This window comes from Anomaloglossus baeobatrachus, chromosome 2 (assembly GCF_048569485.1).
Source record: "Anomaloglossus baeobatrachus isolate aAnoBae1 chromosome 2, aAnoBae1.hap1, whole genome shotgun sequence".
Classification (NCBI taxonomy): Eukaryota; Metazoa; Chordata; class Amphibia; order Anura; family Aromobatidae; genus Anomaloglossus; species Anomaloglossus baeobatrachus.
This window is the reverse complement of record NC_134354.1, coordinates 433,048,449-433,073,093: the sequence shown is the minus strand read 5'-3', so window position 1 is coordinate 433,073,093 and position 24,645 is coordinate 433,048,449. Positions and strand designations below refer to the sequence as shown.

The 24,645-nt window shown below is 44.4% G+C and overlaps 1 protein-coding gene across 4 annotated transcripts in view; it reads left to right on the top strand.

Annotated features, from left to right (window-relative positions):
* Window positions 1-24,645, top strand: part of BCAS3 (BCAS3 microtubule associated cell migration factor) — a 1,792,248-nt gene that overhangs the window by 687,050 nt on the left and 1,080,553 nt on the right. The window lies entirely within an intron of this gene.

The following is a 24,645-nucleotide window of genomic DNA, read 5'->3' as shown; positions in this document are numbered from 1 at the left end:
GCGAGTACTTTAATATTCGTAATCGCTATACTTGTAATGAGTACTTTGTAATACTCGCGTATTCGTTCTGAATAGCGAGTACAATGCAAGTCAATGGCTAATTCGAGTGATTTTCTGCTGGACCCAACAAAGATGTCTGGGGGCCTGAGGAAAAAGCTGAAATAGATGGGAAACTGATGAAACTGAATTGGTTGGGGGGAGACTGGAGAATTTTCTCTCTCTCTCTACCTGCTCCCCACCTGTGGACGCACCCTCGGTAAGTATGAAGCGCAGCCAGCCAATAACAGTAATGCCACAAACAAGATGGCTGTGGCATTACTGTGATTGGTTAAGAAGCCCAGCATGTTTAGTGGTTGTAAATCAGGCGCCAAACCTGCTGGGGGGACATATGAATATTGCGCGGCAAGTACACAAAAACTCGCAATGTTACGAGTAACCCGAATACTATACTATCCATGCGAGTAATGAATAGTAACGATTACACTCGCTCATCACTAATAGACAGCTTTTCAGTCGCAGTACCTGATCTCTACAAAAGTAATAGGCTGTGTTTTAATCCCTTCACACCATGGGCATTTTACTTTTTTGCGCTTTCATTCTTTCCTCCCCTTCTTCCAAGGGCCATAACTTTTTTTTTATGTTTCCATCAATATAGCCAGATGAGGGCTTGTTTTTTGCAGGGCCAGTTGTACTTTTGAATGACATCATTCATTTTACCATATAGTGTACTAGAAAATGTGGAAAAAAATTACAAGTGCGGTGAAATTGCAAAAAAAAAAAAATGTAATTCCACAATTGTTTGTGTTTTTTTTTATTTTCCATGTTCACCATATGGTAAAACTGACTTTGCAGTATGATTCTTCATTTCAGTACAAGTACGTAAATACTAAACATGTAAAGTTATTTTTTCATTCATTCATTCATTCAAAAAAAGGGAAGAGGTTTGTTTGAAAAAAATCACTTTTGGCGCCTTTTCTGAGAACCGTAACATTTTTGTTTTTTGGCATATTAGGACTAAGTCAACAATTATTTTTTTCATCCTGAGCTGACGTTTTTACCGATACCATTTTTGGGTAGATAAAATGCATTGATTGCCTTTTATTGTATTTTATTGGACTGTTGCGGCAGCCAAAAGACGGCAGCTATGCTGTTTACTAAACGGATTAGTTTATTTTATATTTTGATAGATCGGACATTTCTTAACATAGCAATACCAAATATGTACATTTTAATTTTTTTAATTGCTTCATTTTAAATATAGCAAAAGTGGGGTGGATTTGAACTTTTGTGGGTTTTTTTAATAGTTTTTGCAAACTTTTTTTTATTTTTACGGTTTTTACTAGTCTCCTTAGGGAACTTGAAGCTGCGATGGTCCGATTGCTTGTGCTATACAGAGCAGGGCATCGGCACTAATCTATATAGCACAAATCATTATCTCCTATGAATGCTGGCTCGCAGCTGGTGTTCAGAGGAAGATTGTCATGACAGACACAGGGGTCATCATCTGAGCCCTGGCTGTATTGGCAACCCATTGGCGCTCCATGAACATGTCATGGGCACGCCAATGGGAGCAATGAATGACGCGCCCCCTTCCAGCGAGTGTTAAATCTCGATGTCGGAGATTGACAGTGAGATTTAACTGATAACATAGGTAGATCTTTGATCCACCCGCAGCTGTTAGAGCCACATGACGTGCAGGAAAATATGTGTTTACCTTAATTTGCCATCTAATTCTTATATATAACAAAAAATACAACTGACGTGTCTCCTGTTTACAATTGATGTTGTACCCCTAACACCTCCCATTCCATTGTTCATTACATCTATGTTCATCTTATCTACCGCTTCTTCCTCACACTGACTGCTTAGTGAAGTCTTATTAATAAATTCAATAGTCAAGTATCAAATAATGGAAAACTTGCTCTTGTACAACTTTTCACATCTTACCCCATACTCTTTGGCTGAAGTGTTATGGATTGACATAAATTGTATAATAAAGAATCCATATTAAAATATCCTTGTCTGGGAAAGAAGAAAGGACTGGTCTGAAGAAGCCTTTAGGTGGAACAAAGCCAAATGCTATTGTTACACCAGCAAGCCAGATAAAATGTTAACCAATACATTGACAGCCAGAGAAAACGTCAAAACATATTCTAAAATAAACAGCTCTAATGGACTTTCACCCTTCATGTCTACTATTCTAATACATATATTGTATTTACTATTCTGACCCTACCTCCGCCCCCGCGTATTAATGTTTTAGCTTTTCTCAATTCTCTACTCCGCTCCTGCGTATTAATGTTTTATCTTTTCTCAATTCTCTAAAAGTAACCAGACTTTTGGATGATGAAAATTTTCTCATTGGTCAGGAAATTATCAAGGACAAGATAGCTCTGACAAATCACTTAAACACACAAAAGTGGCAGACACAGATTAAGGCTATGTGCGCACGTTGCGTACAGTCACTGCAGAAATTTCTGCAGCAATCTGAAGAGCACATGTGTGCTTTAAATCGCTGCAGAAATGTCCGTAGTGAAAAAAAAAAAGCCGATTCCATGCGCTCTGCCTGCAGCTCCTGCCATAGACAGAGCAGGAGCTGCCGGCAAAGCGCACGGAATAAGTGACATGTCACTTCTTAGAACGCAGCGCTTCGGCAGAAGCCGAAGCGCTGCGCTCTAAAACGCCATGTGCGCACGGCCCCTGCACAATCTCCATAGACTGTGCAGGGGACGCAGGACGCATGCAGTTACGCTGCGCTACAAAGCGCAGCGTAACTGCATGTATTTACGCAACGTGCGCACATAGCCTAAGTCGTTTATAGATATTCTCTTACCTAATTTTCAAGCTTTTCTACATCCCCTTGATTTCTGTCATACCAGAGCTAATTGTGATCCTCTTCAAATTTCCCTTCCGAACTTAAAAAAAAAAATTCTTCCATCCTAGCACAACAATTTAATAGCTTTCTCCGTTACCTAATCCTCAAGGACTCAACTATTTTCTTTTTTGGATGCCAAACCCCTGACAACATTAGATGATCACATAACCTGATTTTTATGGCCTGTGCAAAAAAAATTACACCTTTTTACCTTGCGTTAGAAAAGATTTTCAATAATCTGTCGTGGCTTTATCTTTTTTTCAAAAATTTTAGGTGCCTTTTAAATATTTGTATGCTAACCCTACGTCCTTCTTGAAACTACTTGTCAAAGCCACCAGTATAGCACCACTCTCGGTGTCTGGCACATCTGAGTCACCCAGATGCCCTGCTAGAATCATTTACACTATGTGGCCTCATGTGAGCCCTGGCCTGTCCAACACTAAGACATAATAACTCCTATGTCACAATGACTGTGGGATAGTGGAGACACAGGGCTCCTAAGCTGACCCCCAACCTAGAGGGCCCTATGCTATCCCTAACATCAGGGATACTTCTGATAGTGGAGAGACCAGAGTGTCCTTCATGGCCCTGCTCCTGAATAGTCCCGATCTGATTGTGTTGAAAACCACAGATAAAGACAGACAAGGGAAAACCAACACTCTGTCAGACATCACGCACACACAAAGGTAAAGCCTATAAGAGATTCAGGAGGTAAAACAAGAGCAGGAAGGAAGTAACAATCAACAAGGATAAAGTCCACAACAACTCCAAGCAATAGTCACAATTTAAGCACCATTTTCACCAGAGAGTCTGGGACACCACACCTTAGAGACCAACAGAGAATAAGCTATGGTGGCATGGGTAGAAGGATTCAACCAGCATAAACAGGAGGGGACCTTTATAATTCTCCCCAAAACATGTGATTAAAGGATCAAGTAAACTAGCAGAGATTAAACCTTGGTAGCTTGCCTATGAATCAGCACACAGCAGGTCAACACCCGAGTTTGCCTGTGTTGATCCCAGTCACCAGAGAAACTATCAGGGAGGAGAGTTTCAGAATCTGTAGTCTGAACAGAACCCAATGCCGCCATGACAGTTGGTGAAGTTGTGCAAAACTCTGTGTGACACCCTACCCATGACTTGGAAAGTTATACACACCTCTTTCATGCTGAAGTAAGGAAGTTTATGTCACATTTTAGAAAACCTCCTCTCTATGATGGTTCAGATGTAGATGCTTCTGTAAAAGTGTGACATAATTTTATCAGCTTGTTTCAAGTTTTTAGTTGATAGCCCTTGGAGGTTGCATAATGCTGGTTTGAACAAACATCCTTTGGCTAAATCAGCAAATAATTTACAAAGCATAACAATTTTGCTTCATATTATGCCCTTTTAAAACATCTTTCTTCTCTTCTGTGATGTTAAGTTACTTTTTAACAGCTGTTGATATTTTTTGTATGCAACAAGGGGAAAGAGTCTACAAAAGTTTTGATTTGTCACTAGTTAACTATAGGTATACTATAGACTTTTCCTTTTACTACAGCTTTAGCCATCAGCTAAATGTGGGTGAGGTTTAGCTAATATTATTATTTGAATCAATCACCTTCCTATACCCTCTTAATAGTAAAACAAAGACACCATCAGTAGTTAGGTTGGAAGTGAACCTTGTTTTGGTGAAAAATTGACGTTAATAATGAGTACACCATTGTGGGAATATTGGTTCTGATTATGCCAAAACAGTGGTTTAATTATGATTACTCCTGATTGGCTTGTGAAATTTAGATGTATTATGTGCCATCAGGTAGGTAAAACACCAAGCATGAACCACTTCTAAAAGAGAATCTTCATGGTCCCTGGGTCCGACAAAAGAAAAAGGCATAGTGTATGTGGTGGGAAACTCTTGACTATTAACATTAAATGAATAGTAAATGACATAGTAAAATAGTAGTGCATTTTTGTGACTTCAGTGCTCAAAATCTCCACCAAATGTTCTCAATTTGCATTTCTTTTATGAATGAGCTTCTATATACAGTCTCTGAGCTGGGCTGCATCTGTAACAAATATTATAAAGTGCTGTTATTTGGAGCAGTCCTGGGGGCCTACACTTTAAGAAAAAAATCACAATAATCTATCAGTTTTTACAAGATAAAATGAGGATTATTTACTAAGCAATTTTACACCATCATAGAAGAATTTCTGTTATTTAAATGATCCAGTTTCAACATATGTTCCTGTTGGATTAGATTTCGACGAAAGAAAATAGAGTATGTTGCATTTCAAGCATTAACTGTAATCCTTACTGCACACCATATGTAAAAGAAGCCTGGCAGAGGATGTTACAATGTATGTTAGCAGAAGCCATTTACTGCTTAGAAATAAGCATGATGCTGGTCTCTGTTACTCTTACATATGTGCCTCTTTTCAGTCCGCCATTTAAACGCATTAACTTGCAACACTCACTTTTTCAGAATTATTTCAAACACTTATCCTTGTATGAGTTGCATGAATTTTTTAGTAAGCAAATTAGTTTTTAAGTAAATGGCAAGTGGCCAAGTTGCTGAGACAATTATATCTCTACCTCACAGCAGTTCTGGGCCAGATAATATTGTCAGCCTGAAAAGTCAGTTTTGAAAGAAGAGGTTACTGCTTGCTTCAAATATCTTTTTATCAGTTGTGCTGTTTTGCAAGTCGTGAACAGAAACTGTATAGAGTATATTAAAATTCCATGTTAGAAGAATTTGCCAATTTGGAAATGGGAACATATATCTTCTTTTTGGATATCCTGGAAGAAGGTTCTTAATTTTTTCACTAATCCTTATCCACACCTTTTACTTTTTATTGACTTTATCTATTCTGGTTAGTTTATGTTGTTAATTACTTTAGAAATTTAAATACTAGAAGTCATCCATGCTTTCTGTTATGTATTACCTTTTATTTTTCATTTTAATTTTTAATTAATTTATTTTTCATTTTAAAATGAGAACTTTTTTTGACCATTTTTATGTTTTGCCATGTATGGATCAGCTCATTGGGTATGTTGTACCTGTCTTAGTATAATACAGTACTTTTATTCAAAACTCAATATAATGTATAACCTTCACGTCCCTGTCATATTCATAGTATTGTTGTTGATGAATTCTCAACATATCATTGAAATTCACTGCTATGTGGCTGTCAGACATTCTTGAGTCATGTTCTTGGAAAAATCCAAATTCCAAGAAGGTTTCTTTATTAATTATTCTAAACTTGATTTTAAAGTGGTTTTCTGCTATGAAATTTCTATATGTTATAGACTTACCTGTGTGTAAATAGATTCGCTTTCCACATGATCCAGTGATTCTTCTCCAGTCATTTTTGACAGGCTGGAGCAGTTATGTCACGAATATAGTGGCTATACCCACTGCAGCCAACCAAAAGACTCAGCAGTCTTGTACAATGACTGTAGTAGTCCTAATATCATAATTTCAGTCTGTCAAGGAAGACAAGGGCAGTGGTGGAAAGGTATTGCTTGACCTGCAGAGGTTGAGTATGTTACTTTTAAACAGGTAAAATCTATGGATAGTGGGAAATTCATCATAGAAAACCCATTTAAGTTGGTACAATAGATCACCAATCTATAAGTAGATAGGTTCTTGTTCATCTCAATGATTATGGTTCTACTTCACTTTGTTTCTCAAAAGTCTTATTAGACATTCTTTAAGGGAATATGTCACCAGGTTTTTATATGCAATCTGACAGCAGCATGATGTAGGGACAGCTTGCTGCAGTTTTGATAAAATTTACTGCTGCAAATCTACCGGTTCTCTGAATGATGAGCTCTGTATAACTCCACCCACAACACTGGTTGCCAAATGTTTGGTTTACCCAATGTGTAGGCAAAAAGCTGGCAATTACTGTTGGGACTGGAGTTATACAGAGCTCATTAATATAGAGCACTACAAGTGTTCTTGTCTTATAGTGATAAAATCACTATTTTATCAGCGGGAGAATATCAAAACTACAGCAAGTAGCCCAGTAAGTGACACATTGCTAGAATCTGAGTCTCTGTATCCACATTATGCCGCACTCAGATTGGGTAGAAAAAAACCTGGTCACAGATTTCCTTTAATCACCACCCGGCGATTTTCAGTTCCTGTTTTTCTTCTCCTTCCAAGAGCTTTCACTTTTTTTTAACTTTCCATCAGCATAGGCATATGAAAGCTTGTTTGTACGGAAGGACGAATTGTACTTTTGAATGAAGCCATTTATTTTACCACATAGTGTACTGGAAACTGGGAAAAAATTCCAAGTGCTGTGAAATTGCAAAAAAAGGTGCAATTCCATAATTGTTTTTTGTTGGTTTTTTTTTTCATTATGTTCACTATATGGTAAACCTGACCTGGAATTATGATACCTTAGGTTAGTACGAGTTCGTAGATACCAAAGATATAGTTTTTTTTATTTCATTGGTGACAAAAAAAATCATTTATTTGTAAAAAAAAAAAATAAAATAAATAAATAAAAGGAAGCCATTTTCCGAGACCCATAGCATTTTCATTTTTCAGAATCTGGGGCTGTGTCAGGGCTTATTTATTACGCCCTGAGCTGATATTTTAACAAGTACCATTTTTGAATAGATGCAATGTTTTGATCACCTCTTTTTTGATTTTGATTTTTTTTTTTGCGGTATGCTGTTTACCAATCAGATTAATTTATTTTATATTTTGATAGATTGCGTATACCTGAACGCAACAATATCAAATGTGTATTTTATTTTTTTTTTAAATGTTTTATTATTTTATTTTCAATAGGGCAAAAGGGGGTGGTTTGAACTTTTGTGTTATTTTAATTTTTTAAAACTTTTTCCCCCCGCTTTTTATTGCTTTTACTAGTCCCATTAAGGGATTTGAGGCCGCAGTCATTTGATCAAATTGTGCTGTACAGAGCGGGGCATTAGCACTGCTCTGTACAGCAGAAATACTGAGATGCTCACAGTCAGTGTTCATAGGAAGTTCGTCACGACAAGCGTCATAATCCCTAAGAACTCTGGGCCCGGGATTGGTGCTTGGGTACTTTTTGAACCCACGCAGATCTGGACATTTCAAGTTCGCCCATCACTAGTCATCAGCTGACCACTGGCCTTCATGACAACCAATTGGCGCCCCTCGCACACATCACAGGGGTGACAATGGGAGCAGGGAATGACGTGCTCCCCGCTGGCATGTGTTAAATCTCGCTGTTAGAGACTAACAACGGGATTTACCTAGTTAACCAGAACAGGCTGCCTGCCGCTGATAGAGGCACATCTTAGCTGATCAGATCAGCAGATATGTGCAAGGGAAGATGCGGGCTCAGCATGCGAGCCCCCTCTATTAGAGGGACACGACCTATGACATAACAACACGTCATAGGTTGTGAAGGGGTTAAAAATCTGCATTGAAAAGGAGGAGTTTAATCTTGTAAGATAGTGCCAGGTGGCAATGACATTTTCCACTTGTCCTTTCAGCTTGCAAGTCAAAGAGCAGCTATGCTCTTATAAAAAACACAAGGAAAATTAAAATTTCTTCATACCTTCTCTAGGATATAAAACCTGGTTCTCAGTAACTACACTACTAAGGCAGGGGCTTATCCCCGGCCCCCCCTGCAAAATAGGATTTGGGCTACTGACTGTGCCGACTGGTATGTGCACATGAATCATGACCCGCTGCGACCCGTGGGGCCGCGAGTCTCCTCCGCAGGAAACCACAGCTGCTTGTGCCCATGATCCGGGTTTGGGAAGTTGCGGTCTCTCGCTAGTTTTCTCTCTGCTGAGAACCCTTTCGTCTCTGCAGCCTAGAACTGACATGCTGCGACTCGGGGAGCCTCACCACAGGTCAGTTTTCTCGGCCTGAAAATCAAGCACAGTGGGCAGGCGATTTCTAGAAATCCCCTCCACTATGCTTATATTGTACAATGCAGCGTTTTGGACGCAGCAAAAACACTCTTTGTTTAAAATGCTGTGAACCCTGATCTCGGGCACCCAGCCTTATAATGATGCAGGCAAAGTCTGCTATGTTTTTCTGAAAACCTCCAAGAGACGTATACAGACAAAAATTATGCATGACAGAGCACACTGTTACTCCGTCTGCATCATTATAATCAATGGCCCCATCAGCGCATATACCCAAATCCCATTTTGCGTTGGTTCGAACGTAAGCCTTGGCGGAGCCCCTGAATGTATAGCCAAACACTATGTGAACTCAGCCTACAAACATACACAAACCCACACCCTTTATTTATTAGACTTTTTTGATTTTTTTTATGGTATTATTATTTCATTTTATTTTCTCTTTGCTGTGTCTGATGACTTTTTCTTGAACTGTGGTATAAATGCTCCCAGCATTTTGTGCACCTGGCAGGAATACATGCAATATCTGCTACACTTGTAACCCTTTTTTTCTGAAACAGAAAAACTCCTTTTTACCTGAAATAAACTTTCTGTGGGCTAGCAAATTTCCTGTGATTTCCTTTAGTACATTATAATAACAGTGTAACCATCGCAATTACCTGCAATCATCCTCTGGTTATACGAGTAATTGCAGAATTGTTGTAATTTGAAAAGAATTTCTGTCCGCTGTCGTCCTCTGTCATGTGCAGATCTCACTATTTACTTTACTTCTGTGTCTTGTGGGACAAATTAATCCTTTCGAAGCGCTGCAGACAAGCACTGTGAAAACCATTAAACTTTCACCTGGGCCTAAATCATTAACAAATAAGTGTAATGTCAACATGCCATAATTATTACAATGGTTAAAGTTTTACTTGGGAATTTAGACACTTTATGTGTGTTTTCTTAAGAGTTACACATACTTATTTGCACGTAATGTGGACTAACACGCGGGTATTTAAACAGTAATTATTCTGCTGCAACATTTTTCATTTAGATTTGTCTACCACGATCTCCGTGCTTTCAATCTCTGGTCCCTTGTCTATTGTTTATTTTGTTGTTTTTTTTATATAGTTTTTTTATATGCATTTTATATCTTATCACTTTTTACAGGAAATCTACAATTTAACTTTTTTTTTATATAAAGGAGCAGAGAAGCTTTTTTTTCTGAAGGCCCAAATTCATTAAGGGAACTTTCCTGCCTTCTTCCTTTGGCTGTTTTCTTTCCATTTCAAGTACCATTATGGTATTTCAGGCAGCTTCCTGTGAGAAATCCATTTCTATGCTGTTATTCTTCCTTGTAAAAAGGTGGCTGCGCTGGGGGTGTAGCTGTTTTGAAATTTTAAGAACCCTCTTGAAGCCGGGATTGTGTGGATCAGGCCTGGGATTTCTGTAATATGTACTGAAGAATGTACCAGTTATTTAAAAACTTAATTCCCCAATATGGTTCCTCTTTGATTAAGGACAAAAGCCAACATCTCATGGCATTATTGCAAACCTGAAAACTAGTTAATGATCTAAACTCTTTAAATCACTGTTTCTTGACTATTTAAAGTACTTTGATTTTATTACAAACAGGCTCATTCAGGTCTTTCTCTTTCACATTTTTCCCCGTTTCTTTCTTCTCCGTGCTTTTCTTTCCCTCCATCCTGTGTAATTTGTAGCTCATTTCCTCTTCTGTCTGGGGGCTGAAAGGTTGTGAGTGGCTAACAATAGCTAGAGCAAGAGTTCTTGAGATGAGCAGCATCCATGTTTAGCGCTCAAAAGGTTAAACGGCGTTAGACTGTTTGGAAAACAGATTTTATTCATGGCATTTAAATCATGAAATAATCCTCTCTAATCAAAACCATCAATCTCGGCTTGTTTGTGATGCTGTTTTCTTTTTAATGAAAGGTTAGCTTAGATACAGCTCTTCTGTGTCTTGCATTCTGTCCTTGCCATTTCTATAGAAGCACTTACCAGTATTGTTTTATTGCTTGCTTACTTTTTTTGCTGCACTCCTAAATATGGCCAGTGTTATCAGACTGATATCAAATGCACTAATGTTTTAGTTGATATTATTATTTTTATTATCAATAATAATAATGTTTCTTTCTATAGCGCCAGCATATTCCGCAGAGCTTTACAATTCAGATACAATTATCATAATCATCAAGCATTTCTTCCATTTATCTCCATATACTGTATCCTGATAAGCATGTAATGTAAAAAACATTCTTTTGGGATTAGGGCTAAGGTTATGTTCACACATTGTGTTTTTGCTGCTTTGTTTTGCATGTTTTTTTCATAGGTTTTATGCATATAAATGTAAATAAAAAGCTGCTTTAGGCTATGTGCGCACTAGAAAGTTACTTTTTCTCAAGGAAAATCCTGACCCTCTTAAAGAATCCTGCACTTGCGGTAACAAACCGCACCAAAACCGCAACGAAATCCGCATGCGGTTTTGCTGCGGTTTGGTGCGGATTTGCCGCAGTTTTTCCGCAGGTTGGTCCCTGCGGATTTTTACCATTATCTATGGCAAAAACCACAGGTACCTGCGGAAAAGAAGTTACATGCACATTAATTCCGCAGCGGAAAATCCGCAGGCATAAAAAAACGCAGTGTGCGCAGAGCTTTTTTTATACCCATAGGTTTTGCTGTGGATTGACTGCATTTGCTGAATTTTTCACCATTGAAAGCAATGAGAGTGAAAAAATGTAGGTGCATTTATATTTGCTGCTTTTTTGGTGAATTAAATGAACTTTATTTAGACATGTACTGTAGACAAATGGCAAACCAAAAATGCAGAAACAAATTAGAAAAAAACACCGTTTTTTACTGCCAAGAGAACAGGTTTTGCTGCAGAAAAAAACGCAACATGTGAACATACCCTTAAGGTAACGACATTGCTAACGAGATGTCGTTGGGGTCATGTAATTCGTGATGCACATCTGTCCTCGTTAGCCACGTCGTTGCGTTTGACACATACGAACGACTGCTAACGATCACAAATACTCACCTAATCGTTGATCATTGACATGTCGTTCAAATCCCAAATATCGTTGATGGTGCTGGACGCAGGTTGTTTGTCGTTCCTGAGGCAGCACACATTGCTACGTGTGACATCCCAGGAACGATGAACAACAAGATACCTGCGTCCTCCGGAAATGTGTGTCACTTTTCTGCAGCTGCTCTCCGCCCCTCCGCTTCTATTGGACGGCTGCCGTGTGACGTCGCTGTGACGCCGCACGAGCCGCCCCCTTAGAAAAGAGGAATATCGCCGCCCACAGCGACGTCGCTAGGCAGGTAAGTATGTGTGACGGCTCCTAGCGATATTGTGCGCCACGGGCAGCGATTTGCCCATGACGCACAAACGACGGGGGCGGGTGCTTTCACGAGCGACATCGCTAGCGATGTCGCTGCGTGTAAAGCCCCCTTTACTCTTCACATGTAGACAAAATTGTACAATTGAGCTATCATTTCCTATACAGAACTACAAAAGTGTGGTAGCAATTCATTTGCATATAAATATGTTGAATTTATCAACTGACTTATTAAAATAAAAAGTGGAACTACACCTGAAGATGCAAAAATATTACCACTGGTAAATAGAAATGATTGGCACTGACTTTATTTCATGGTTTCCTGATATTTTGCTTTCTGTAGAGCGCTTTGGTCATAGTTGTGAAGGTTTACGTTGTGCCATGTTACTTGTAGAACATGTGGAGGATAGTTGTTCTCTCTTTGAAAGCTTTATGAAAGGCATGTAAATATGTTTCAGGATCACACTGGCCCCATTGTAATTATATTACCGTATATTGTACAGGAATTAGGGCTGGTATTTAAATGCAAAAAGGTGTCAAATGGTGTCAGTGATGTTGTGTGATGTGTCAGGGATGGGCATGTTAGTTCATTCAAGACCCGTCACACAGGCTGATAGTACTCATTATATTAGGATCAAAGCCTGCATCCATTGCAGACTGCTATTGCTTGATAGATAAAGAAATCATGTTAAACGTGTCTTGAAAATATATAGGTATATATATTTTTTTTAATCTGTTACCTAACAATGAAAAATGGAGTATTACAATTGTGCATGCATATTAAAATTGCATAGTCCACATAAAGATTAACAATGAATTCAATCAGGTAACAGGAAAAAATTAATACAAACAGATTTAAAAGAATCAAATATAAAAGATATATAGTGAATTTATGTCCATTAAATATCTAATATCCCTAGTGTTATACAGGATTGGTGTGAGTGTGGATACGGATAGTGTGAGGTAGCGTGGTCGGCTGCGCGGCAGAAGACACGGGATCCAGGCACCAATGGTCACAGCACATGGTTTATTGCACAAACAAATGTCCAACACAGCACACACATGTGTGTCTCTGGCAGAAACTCAGGGAGTTGTGTTCACTCCCTCACACTAAGGACCCACGCCCATGTTCCTCTTTCCTTTTAACCCTCCTTTCAGCCTGCAGGGAAACAGCATTAACCCTGGAGTGGAGTTGCTTTCTATACATGGAGGGAGCACAACCGGGGCGAGACATACCGGCCGTCATAGATAACCCCGGTCACAGTCTCACATACCCCCCCCCTCAGTTCAAGCGTGTGGGGTTGAACTCCCGCCATCAAACACGGGCCGCGGGACAAGGCATCGGCGTTGCCCTGCAACCTACCGGCCCGGTGTTCAACCGTAAACTAGAAGTTCTGCAGAGAAAGGAACCACCGGGTAACCCGGGCATTCCGTTCCTTGGTGGACCTCATCCAGACCAGTGGAGAGTGATCAGTCACCAAGCGAAACTGTCGTCCCAGCAGGTAATAGCGTAGGGACTCCAAGGCCCACTTGATCGTCAGGCACTCCTTCTCCACTACGCTATAATTCCGCTCGGGAGGGGTGAGCTTCCTACTCAAGAAGGTGACGGGGTGTTCCTCCCCCTGAACCACCTGAGACAGCACTGCCCCCAGGCCGACATCAGAGGCGTCAGTCTGTACTATGAACTCCTTCCGGAAATCAGGGTTGACAAGAACGGGCTGTCCGCACAGGACTCCCTTCAGGGCCCGGAAGGAGTCCTCGGCCTGCGGAGTCCAGCGCACCATGACGGACTTCTTGCCTTTGAGAAGGTCCGTCAAGGGGGCTGATAGTCCCGCAAAATTTTTTACAAACCTCCTGTAGTACCCCACGATACCCAGGAAGGCCCTAACCTGCTTCGTGGTCAGGGGTCTAGGCCACTTCTGGATCGCCTCAACTTTGTTAATTTGGGGCTTAATCACTCCTTGGCCTATTACGTAGCCCAAGTAGCGGGCTTCCGTGAGCCCCAACGCACATTTCTTGGGATTGGCTGTCAATCCGGCTATTCGGAGCGCGTTCACCACCGCTTGTACCTGTTCCAAGTGGGTCTGCCACTCAGAGCTGTAAATAATGAAGTCATCAAGGTACGCTGATGCATACGCCTGGTGGGGTTCCAGCACCAAGTCCATCAACCTCTGGAACGTGGCCGGAGCGCCATGTAACCCAAAAGGCAAGACAACATAGTGGAAGAGACCCTCCGGTGTAACAAAAGCGGTTTTCTCCTTGGCGGACTCCGTCAGTGGCACCTGCCAGTACCCCTTGGTCAGGTCGAGCGTGGTGAAATATCGCACCTGTCCCAGCCTATCAATCAGCTCATCCACCTGTGGCATGGGGTAGAGATCGAACTTGGATATTTCGTTCAATCTCCTAAAGTCATTGCAGAACCTTAAGGAGCCATCGGGTTTTGGTATCAGGACAATGGGACTAGCCCATTCACTCCGGGATTTTTCGATTACCCCCAGGCGTAGCATTGTCTTCACTTCCTCTGATATGGCTTGTCTTCGAGCCTCCGGTACCCGGTATGGCTTCAGGCGTACCTTCAGGTGAGGCTCGGTGACAATGTCATGTCGTATCAGACTGGTCCTACCAGGCAGCTCGGAGAAGACATCGGGGTTCTGCTGAACCAGCCGTCTGGCCTCTCGCCTCTGTTGCTTGGTGAGGGCTTCTCGAATCCTTACTTCCGGTTCGTCCTCTCCGGAGGTCGCTGGAGCCGGGTTTGAACAACCCGAAGAGGAGGGAGATGGGGATAAATCAACCATCAGGCTTTCCCGTTCCTGCCAAGGTTTTAACAGGTTGACATGGTATATTTGTTCAGGTTTCCGCCTACCGGGCTGCAATACCTTATAGTTGACCACCCCGATTCTTTCCTTTATCTCGTAGGAGCCTTGCCACTGAGCCAGGAATTTACTCTCTGCCGTGGGGATCAATACCAACACCCGATCCCCGGGTTTAAAGGTCCGCACGGTGGCTTGTCTATTGTAGCGGCCGCTTTGCGCGGCCTGAGCCTCCTGTAAATGCTCCTTCACAATTGGCATGACCGCGCTTATGCGGTTCTGCATTCCTAAAATGTGTTCAATCACACTTTTATGGGGGGTGGGCTCCTGCTCCCATGTTTCCTTTGCCAGGTCCAACAATCCCCGGGGATGTCGCCCGTATAACAACTCAAAAGGCGAAAACCACGTGGATGCCTGTGGCACCTCTCGGATGGCAAACATCAAATAGGGAAGCATCATATCCCAGTCTTTCCCGTCTTTGGAAATCACCCTTTTGAGCATGGTTTTCAGGGTTTTATTGAATCGCTCCACTAAACCATCCGTTTGAGGATGATACACAGACGTACGTAACTGCTTGATCTGGAGTAGCCGGCATAGCTCTTTGGTCACTTTAGACATGAATGGGGTCCCCTGATCCGTAAGGATCTCCTTGGGCAACCCCACCCGGCAGAACACAGCAAACAACTCTCGAGCTATAAGCTTCGCCGCAGTATGTCTGAGAGGTATCGCCTCTGGATACCGGGTGGCATAGTCAACGATCACTAGGATGTGTTGGTGCCCTCGAGCGGACTTTACGAGGGGCCCCACCAGATCCATCCCTATCCGTTCAAAAGGGACTTTTATAATGGGTAACGGTACCAACGGACTGCGAAAGTGGGCCAGGGGTGCCGTAAGCTGACACTCCGGGCAGGTTTCGCAGAACCGTTTTACCTCCCCAAAGACCCTGGGCCAATAGAACCTTTGCAATATTCGCTCCTGCGTTTTCTTGACCCCTAGGTGGCCACTCATCAGGTGTTTATGAGCCAAGTCGAGGACCCGCCGGCGATATGGCTGGGGCACCACCAACTGCTCTACCCCCACACCCCGTATTTCATCTACCCGGTAGAGTAAATCCTGCTTAAGAGCGAAATGGGGGTACCTTACCTGGGCACCGGGCAGCTGTGCCACCCCGTCAACCACTGTCACCCGACTCCGGGCATGTATTAATGTAGGGTCCTGGAGTTGGGCTATCCCAAATGTATCCGGGGACGCCTCCAACTCCGGGAGGGGCTCGACCATCTCAGCCTCTCCTGCCAATACCTCTAGGGGCGACCTATCGGGTTCACATTCTGTCCCTATCATGGGGACCCCTACGGCAGGCGTCCCGGATTCGGGATTGTCGGGCTCAGGTCCCGGACTGTCCAATACCTGAGGGGACTTAGGAGGCCCCTTCCATAGAGTCCAAAAATACGGCAGATCCCTTCCTAATATCACGTCATAGGGAAGAGTGTTAATAAGTCCCACCTCATGTTGCACCTGACCGCAGGGTGCTGTGATGGTGACAATCCCCGTGGGATAATCTCGGCGGTCCCCATGTATGCAAACCACCCCCACGGTACGTCCTGTGGCCTTTACTTCAGCCCTTAGGGTTGATCGCACAAGGGTCACTTAGCTTCCGGAATCCAACAAGCCTGTAACCGGACATCCATTCACCTCTATTTGGCACAAGTGGGGCTCAGTCTCCGGGAAGACAAGGTCCGCGGTACACACCGCCTGAGCACTCATTGAACCCCGCCGGATAACCCCACAATCCATGGGCTCCGTGGTGAGTGGACACTGGGCTTCCATATGTCCCACCCTGTTACGGTTGCTGCGAGCACTGGAGACTATGTCCAGATTTCTTGCTACTGCACATGTGCGAGCGCCGGAGACTAAGTCCAATCTTGGAGCCATTGCACATGTGCGGGTGACATCATCGCTGACACGAGGTCACATGTCTCTGACACCTTCTATGCCGATTGGTCGCTGGTCATGTGCTTGTGACGTCTTGCTCGGTGATAGGCCAGCATGACGTCACTCCTGTCGTTCTGGCAGCGGATTGGCTCTGGTGTCCTCCATCTTGGATGAGGCACAGAGTATATATAAGACCCTGACACACGCCGCATGGTGCTCAGTCCTCTTGGTTCATGCATATGAGTAGACGCTCTGTGCGCGTTCCTCTAGGCATTCCTCTGTCTATGCTAGGTGAGCGCTACCGGCAGGGTAGCGTTCTTATACCTTACAGCTTCGGCTGCTGTCCGTATCCTTTTCTCTTAGGGGAGCGGACATAGGCAGGTGCCTGAGGCACATGGTCTGGCTGGGCCTTGTGATTCTACTCGTAGGTGGACGTTGCCGCTAGGGTAACGTTCCTTATACTGCGTCTGGCAGTTGTTCGTATCCTCGCACACTAGGGGAGCGAACAGAGGTAGGAGCTTTGTGCGGCTTACGCTGCTGTTCGTCTCTTTTGCACCACTAGAAGAGCGGACCTAGGCAGGTGCCATATCTAGTGGTTCGTGTCCTCGCACACTAGTGGAGCGAACGCAGGTAGGAGCTTTGTGCGGCTTACGCTGCTGTTCGTCTCTTTTGCACCACTAGAAGAGCGGACCTAGGTAGGTGCCATTTCGCACACATTGCCTTTGTCTCTGTGATTATTAACAGAGATCATTCCACACACCCTCCAAGTAAGGGAGGAATTGCTTTACTTACTTATTATTAGAGATGAGCGAACCGGTCCCGGTTCGGCTCGAGGCGGTTCGCCGAACGGGGGGTCTGGCTCGAGTTCGGCTCGTCGAACGTTCGACGAACCGAACTCGAGCCCATAGGAAACAATGGCAGGCAATCACAAACACAGTAAAACACCTAGAAAACACCCTCAAAGGTGTCCAAAAGGTGACAAACAACTCACAACACAACACAAACACATGGGAAAGTGACAAGGACATGTACTCATGCGAAAACAAAACAGCTGGACAAGGAAAAAGAGGAGGACACACAGATATAGGCATGGCACGCCCTTCTAAAGTCATGTAAAACACCGCAAGGTGACTCCAAGCGGAGTCTCCCTTTTTTCCAAAAAATTGGGCCCCACACACCCACCCCTTCAGTGGCAGCAGTTGTGCCCCAGTTGTACACTTCACAGCTAGATTTGCATCAAGCACATTCAAAAATACGCCATTCTTATCCGTCCCCAGGATGACACCGGGGTAGGTAGCAAAGTCTTTCCTGATCCCAGCTCTGTTCATCTTGGCTTCTTTTAAAAACACAGCAAGCAAGGGTTACTCCAAGCGGAGTCTCCCTTTTTTCCAAAAATTGGGCCCCACACACACCCACCCCTTCAGTGGCAGCAGTTGTGCCCCAGTTGTACACTTCACAGCTAGATTTGCATCAAGCACATTCAAAAATACGCTATTCTTAACCGTCCCCAGGATGACACCGGGGTAGGTAGCAAAGTCTTTCCTGATCCCAGCTCTGTTCATCTTGGCTTCTTTTAAAAACACAGCAAGCAAGGGTTACTCCAAGCGGAGTCTCCCTTTTTTCCAAAAATTGGGCCACACAGACACCCACCCCATCAGTGGCAGCACTTGGGCCCTAGTTGCAAACAGGATGTTTTGATTTGCATCAAGCACATTCAAAAATACGCTATTCTTAGCCGTCCACAGGATGACACCGGGGTAGGTAGCAAAGTCTTTCCTGATCCCAGCTCTGTTCATCTTGGCTTCTTTTAAAAACACAGCAAGCAAGGGTTACTCCAAGCGGAGTCTCCCTTTTTTCCAAAAATTGGGCCACACAGACACCCACCCCATCAGTGGCAGCACTTGGGCCCTAGTTGCAAACAGGATGTTTTGATTTGCATCAAGCACATTCAAAAATACGCTATTCTTAGCCGTCCCCAGGATGACACTGGGGTAGGTAGCAAAGTCTTTGCTGACCCATGACTTGTTCATCTTGGCTTCTTTTAAAAACAATGTAAGCAAGGGTTACTCCAAGCGGAGTCTCCCCTTTTTTCCAAAAATTGGGCCCCACACACACCCACCCATTCAGTGGCAGCAGTTGTGCCCCAGTTGTACACTTCACAGCTAGATTTGCATCAAGCACATTCAAAAATACGCCATTCTTATCCGTCCCCAGGATGACACCGGGGTAGGTAGCAAAGTCTTTCCTGATCCCAGCTCTGTTCATCTTGGCTTCTTTTAAAAACACAGCAAGCAAGGGTTACTCCAAGCGGAGTCTCCCTTTTTTCCAAAAATTGGGCCACACAGACACCCACCACATCAGTGGCAGCACTTGGGCCCTAGTTGCAAACAGGATGTTTTGATTTGCATCAAGCACATTCAAAAATACGCTATTCTTAGCCGTCCCCAGGATGACACCGGGGTAGGTAGCAAAGTCTTTGCTGACCCATGACTTGTTCATCTTGGCTTCTTTTAAAAACAATGTAAGCAAGGGTTACTCCAAGCGGAGTCTCCCTTTTTTCCAAAAATTGGGCCACACAGACACCCACCCCATCAGTGGCAGCACTTGGGCCCTAGTTGCAAACAGGATGTTTTGATTTGCATCAAGCACATTCAAAAATACGCTATTCTTAGCCGTCCACAGGATGACACCGGGGTAGGTAGCAAAGTCTTTCCTGATCCCAGCTCTGTTCATCTTGGCTTCTTTTAAAAACACAGCAAGCAAGGGTTACTCCAAGCGGAGTCTCCCTTTTTTCCAAAAATTGGGCCACACAGACACCCACCCCATCAGTGGCAGCACTTGGGCCCTAGTTGCAAACAGGATGTTTTGATTTGCATCAAGCACATTCAAAAATACGCTATTCTTAGCCGTCCCCAGGATGACACCGGGGTAGGTAGCAAAGTCTTTCCTGATCCCAGCTCTGTTCATCTTGGCTTCTTTTAAAAACACAGCAAGCAAGGGTTACTCCAAGCGGAGTCTCCCTTTTTTCCAAAAATTGGGCCACACAGACACCCACCCCATCAGTGGCAGCACTTGGGCCCTAGTTGCAAACAGGATGTTTTGATTTGCATCAAGCACATTCAAAAATACGCTATTCTTAGCCGTCCCCAGGATGACACTGGGGTAGGTAGCAAAGTCTTTGCTGACCCATGACTTGTTCATCTTGGCTTCTTTTAAAAACAATGTAAGCAAGGGTTACTCCAAGCGGAGTCTCCCCTTTTTTCCAAAAATTGGGCCCCACACACACCCACCCATTCAGTGGCAGCAGTTGTGCCCCAGTTGTACACTTCACAGCTAGATTTGCATCAAGCACATTCAAAAATACGCCATTCTTATCCGTCCCCAGGATGACACCGGGGTAGGTAGCAAAGTCTTTCCTGATCCCAGCTCTGTTCATCTTGGCTTCTTTTAAAAACACAGCAAGCAAGGGTTACTCCAAGCGGAGTCTCCCTTTTTTCCAAAAATTGGGCCACACAGACACCCACCCCATCAGTGGCAGCACTTGGGCCCTAGTTGCAAACAGGATGTTTTGATTTGCATCAAGCACATTCAAAAATACGCTATTCTTAGCCGTCCACAGGATGACACCGGGGTAGGTAGCAAAGTCTTTCCTGATCCCAGCTCTGTTCATCTTGGCTTCTTTTAAAAACACAGCAAGCAAGGGTTACTCCAAGCGGAGTCTCCCTTTTTTCCAAAAATTGGGCCACACAGACACCCACCCCATCAGTGGCAGCACTTGGGCCCTAGTTGCAAACAGGATGTTTTGATTTGCATCAAGCACATTCAAAAATACGCTATTCTTAGCCATCCCCAGGATGACACCGGGGTAGGTAGCAAAGTCTTTCCTGATCCCAGCTCTGTTCATCTTGGCTTCTTTTAAAAACACAGCAAGCAAGGGTTACTCCAAGCGGAGTCTCCCTTTTTTCCAAAAATTGGGCCACACAGACACCCACCCCATCAGTGGCAGCACTTGGGCCCTAGTTGCAAACAGGATGTTTTGATTTGCATCAAGCACATTCAAAAATACGCTATTCTTAGCCGTCCCCAGGATGACACCGGGGTAGGTAGCAAAGTCTTTCCTGATCCCAGCTCTGTTCATCTTGGCTTCTTTTAAAAACACAGCAAGCAAGGGTTACTCCAAGCGGAGTCTCCCTTTTTTCCAAAAATTGGGCCACACAGACACCCACCCCATCAGTGGCAGCACTTGGGCCCTAGTTGCAAACAGGATGTTTTGATTTGCATCAAGCACATTCAAAAATACGCTATTCTTAGCCGTCCCCAGGATGACACTGGGGTAGGTAGCAAAGTCTTTGCTGACCCATGACTTGTTCATCTTGGCTTCTTTTAAAAACAATGTAAGCAAGGGTTACTCCAAGCGGAGTCTCCCCTTTTTTCCAAAAATTGGGCCCCACACACACCCACCCATTCAGTGGCAGCAGTTGTGCCCCAGTTGTACACTTCACAGCTAGATTTGCATCAAGCACATTCAAAAATACGCCATTCTTATCCGTCCCCAGGATGACACCGGGGTAGGTAGCAAAGTCTTTCCTGATCCCAGCTCTGTTCATCTTGGCTTCTTTTAAAAACACAGCAAGCAAGGGTTACTCCAAGCGGAGTCTCCCTTTTTTCCAAAAATTGGGCCCCACACACACCCACCCATTCAGTGGCAGCAGTTGTGCCCCAGTTGTACACTTCACAGCTAGATTTGCATCAAGCACATTCAAAAATACGCCATTCTTATCCGTCCCCAGGATGACACCGGGGTAGGTAGCAAAGTCTTTCCTGATCCCAGCTCTGTTCATCTTGGCTTCTTTTAAAAACACAGCAAGCAAGGGTTACTCCAAGCGGAGTCTCCCTTTTTTCCAAAAATTGGGCCACACAGACACCCACCACATCAGTGGCAGCACTTGGGCCCTAGTTGCAAACAGGATGTTTTGATTTGCATCAAGCACATTCAAAAATACGCTATTCTTAGCCGTCCCCAGGATGACACCGGGGTAGGTAGCAAAGTCTTTGCTGACCCATGACTTGTTCATCTTGGCTTCTTTTAAAAACAATGTAAGCAAGGGTTACTCCAAGCGGAGTCTCCCTTTTTTCCAAAAATTGGGCCACACAGACACCCACCCCATCAGTGGCAGCACTTGGGCCCTAGTTGCAAACAGGATGTTTTGATTTGCATCAAGCACATTCAAAAATACGCTATTCTTAGCCGTCCCCAGGATGACACCGGGGTAGGTAGCAAAGTCTTTCCTGATCCCAGCTCTGTTCATCTTGGCTTCTTTTAAAAACACAGCAAGCAAGGGTTACTCCAAGCGGAGTCTCCCTTTTTTCCAAAAATTGGGCCACACAGACACCCACCCCATCAGTGGCAGCACTTGGGCCCTAGTTGCAAACAGGATGTTTTGATTTGCATCAAGCACATTCCAAATCCACAAGCATTTACTCTCCCCAGGATGACACAGGGGTAGTAAATTCCTTCTGGATCCATGACTTGTTCATTTTGATGAACGTCAGTCTGTCCACATTGTCACTGGACAGACGCGTGCGCTTATCTGTCAGCACACACCCAGCAGCACTGAATACACGTTCAGAGACAACGCTGGCAGCTGGACACGACAAAATCTCCAAGGCGTAAGTTGCGAGCTCTGGCCATTTTTGTAGGTTTGAAGCCCAAAAGGAGCAAGGCTCCAGTTGCACAGTCATGGCATCGATGTTCATTTGGAGATACTCCTGTATCATCCTCTCCAGCCGTTGACTATGTGTCAGACTTGTTGTCTCTGGTGGCCTTGCAAAAGAGGGTCTAAAAAAATTATGAAAAGATTCCATAAAATTGCTGTTACCGGCACCAGAAAAGGTCCTACTGGTACGGGTAGACTGTTGAAGATGACGAGACCGTCCCATGTTTGTCAAGTTACAACTGGGAGATTCACTCCCTGCACCTGCACGGTTGTTTGGTGGAAAAGCCGAGCTAAGATCTAGTAACAGCTTCTGCTGATACTCCTGCATACGTGCGTCCCTTTCTATGGCTGGAATTATGTCACAAAATTTGGACTTGTACCGGGGATCTAATAGTGTGGCAATCCAGTAGTCATCATCACTTCTAATTTTGACAATACGACTGTCATGTTGGAGGTAGTGCAACAAAAAGGCACTCATGTGTCTTGCGCAGCCATGCGGACCAAGTCCATGCTGTGTTTGTGGCATAGAGGTGCTACCCGTTCTTTCTTCCTCTGACATCTGACCCCAACCTCTTTCAACTGAAATTTGACCAAGGTCTCCCTCATCCGCTGAGTCTTCCATGTCCATGGACAGTTCGTCCTCCATTTCTTCATGTTCTCCTGCACCTTGCTCAACATTTCGCCTGCTACTATGCGCCCTTGTCGATCCCTGTCCCCCATGGTCCCATGCCTGCTGCGTTGGTGATGATGAACGTCTGGACCTTGGTGATGTTGTTGTCCCTTGCGCATATGAATCCTCCTGTAGTTCCTCCCCTTCATGTTGTCCCACCCCCTGACTCCGAATAGTGTTTAGCGTGTGCTCCAGCATGTAAATGACTGGAATCGTCATGCTGATAATGGCATTGTCAGCGCTAAACATATTCGTCGCCATGTCGAAACTGTGCAGAAGGGTGCATAGGTCCTTGATCTGAGACCACTCCATCAGGGTGATCTGCCCCACCTCTGCATCTCGTTGGCCCAGGCTATACGTCATGACGTATTGCACCAGGGCTCTGCGGTGCTGCCACAGTCGCTGTAACATGTGGAGAGTTGAATTCCAGCGTGTCGCCACATCGCATTTCAGGCGATGAACCGGCAGGCCGAAAGACTTCTGGAGCGATGCAAGTCGCTCTGCTGCGGCGCTTGAACGGCGGAAGTGAGCTGACAGTTTTCGTGCCCTGTTCAGAAGGCCATCTAGGCCGGGATAGTGTGTTAAAAATTGCTGCACGACAAGGTTCAACACGTGAGCCATACAAGGTACGTGTGTCACCTTGCCCAGGCGAAGTGCCGCACCCAGGTTTGCAGCATTGTCGCACACGGCCTTACCAGGCTGCAGTTTGAGTGGAGACAACCATTTATTAAACTCGGACCGCAAAGCTGACCACAACTCCTCAGCTGTGTGACTCTTATTACCAAGACATGTCAAGCTAAAGACCGCCTGATGCCGTTGCGCTCTGCTGCCAGCATAGTAATGAGGGGTGCGTGATTCCTTCTGCGCAGTGAGAACGCTGGTGGCCTGACCAGGCAGGCTTGGGGCGGAGGTGGAGGACCCAGATGAGGTGGAGGATGCAGAAGCAGTGGCGGAACTTGGACAGACAGAGGATTGACACACAAGTCGTGGGGACGGCAAGACTTGTGCAGCAGACCCTTCACCATCTATCACCATAGTTACCCAGTGCCCAGTCAGCGACATGTAACGTCCCTGTCCATGCTTACTGGTCCAAGTATCGGTGGTGAAATGCACCCGTTCACACACAGAGTTTCTCAAGGAAGCGGTGATGTTGTGTGCGACATGCTGGTGTAGCGCGGGCACACCTTTCTTAGAGAAGTAGTGGCGACTAGGCATCTGGTACTGGGGCACAGCGACAGACATAAGGTCTCTAAAATCCTGTGTGTCCACTAGGCGGAAAGGCAGCATTTCGGTAGCCAACAGCTTACAGAGGGATAGAGTCAACCTCTTAGCTTTGTCATGGGTCGGAGGAAGTGGCCTTTTATTTGACCACATCTGAGGGACAGAGATCTGGCTGCTGTGTGTAGACGGTGTTGAGTAGGGTGTCCCTGGAAAAAT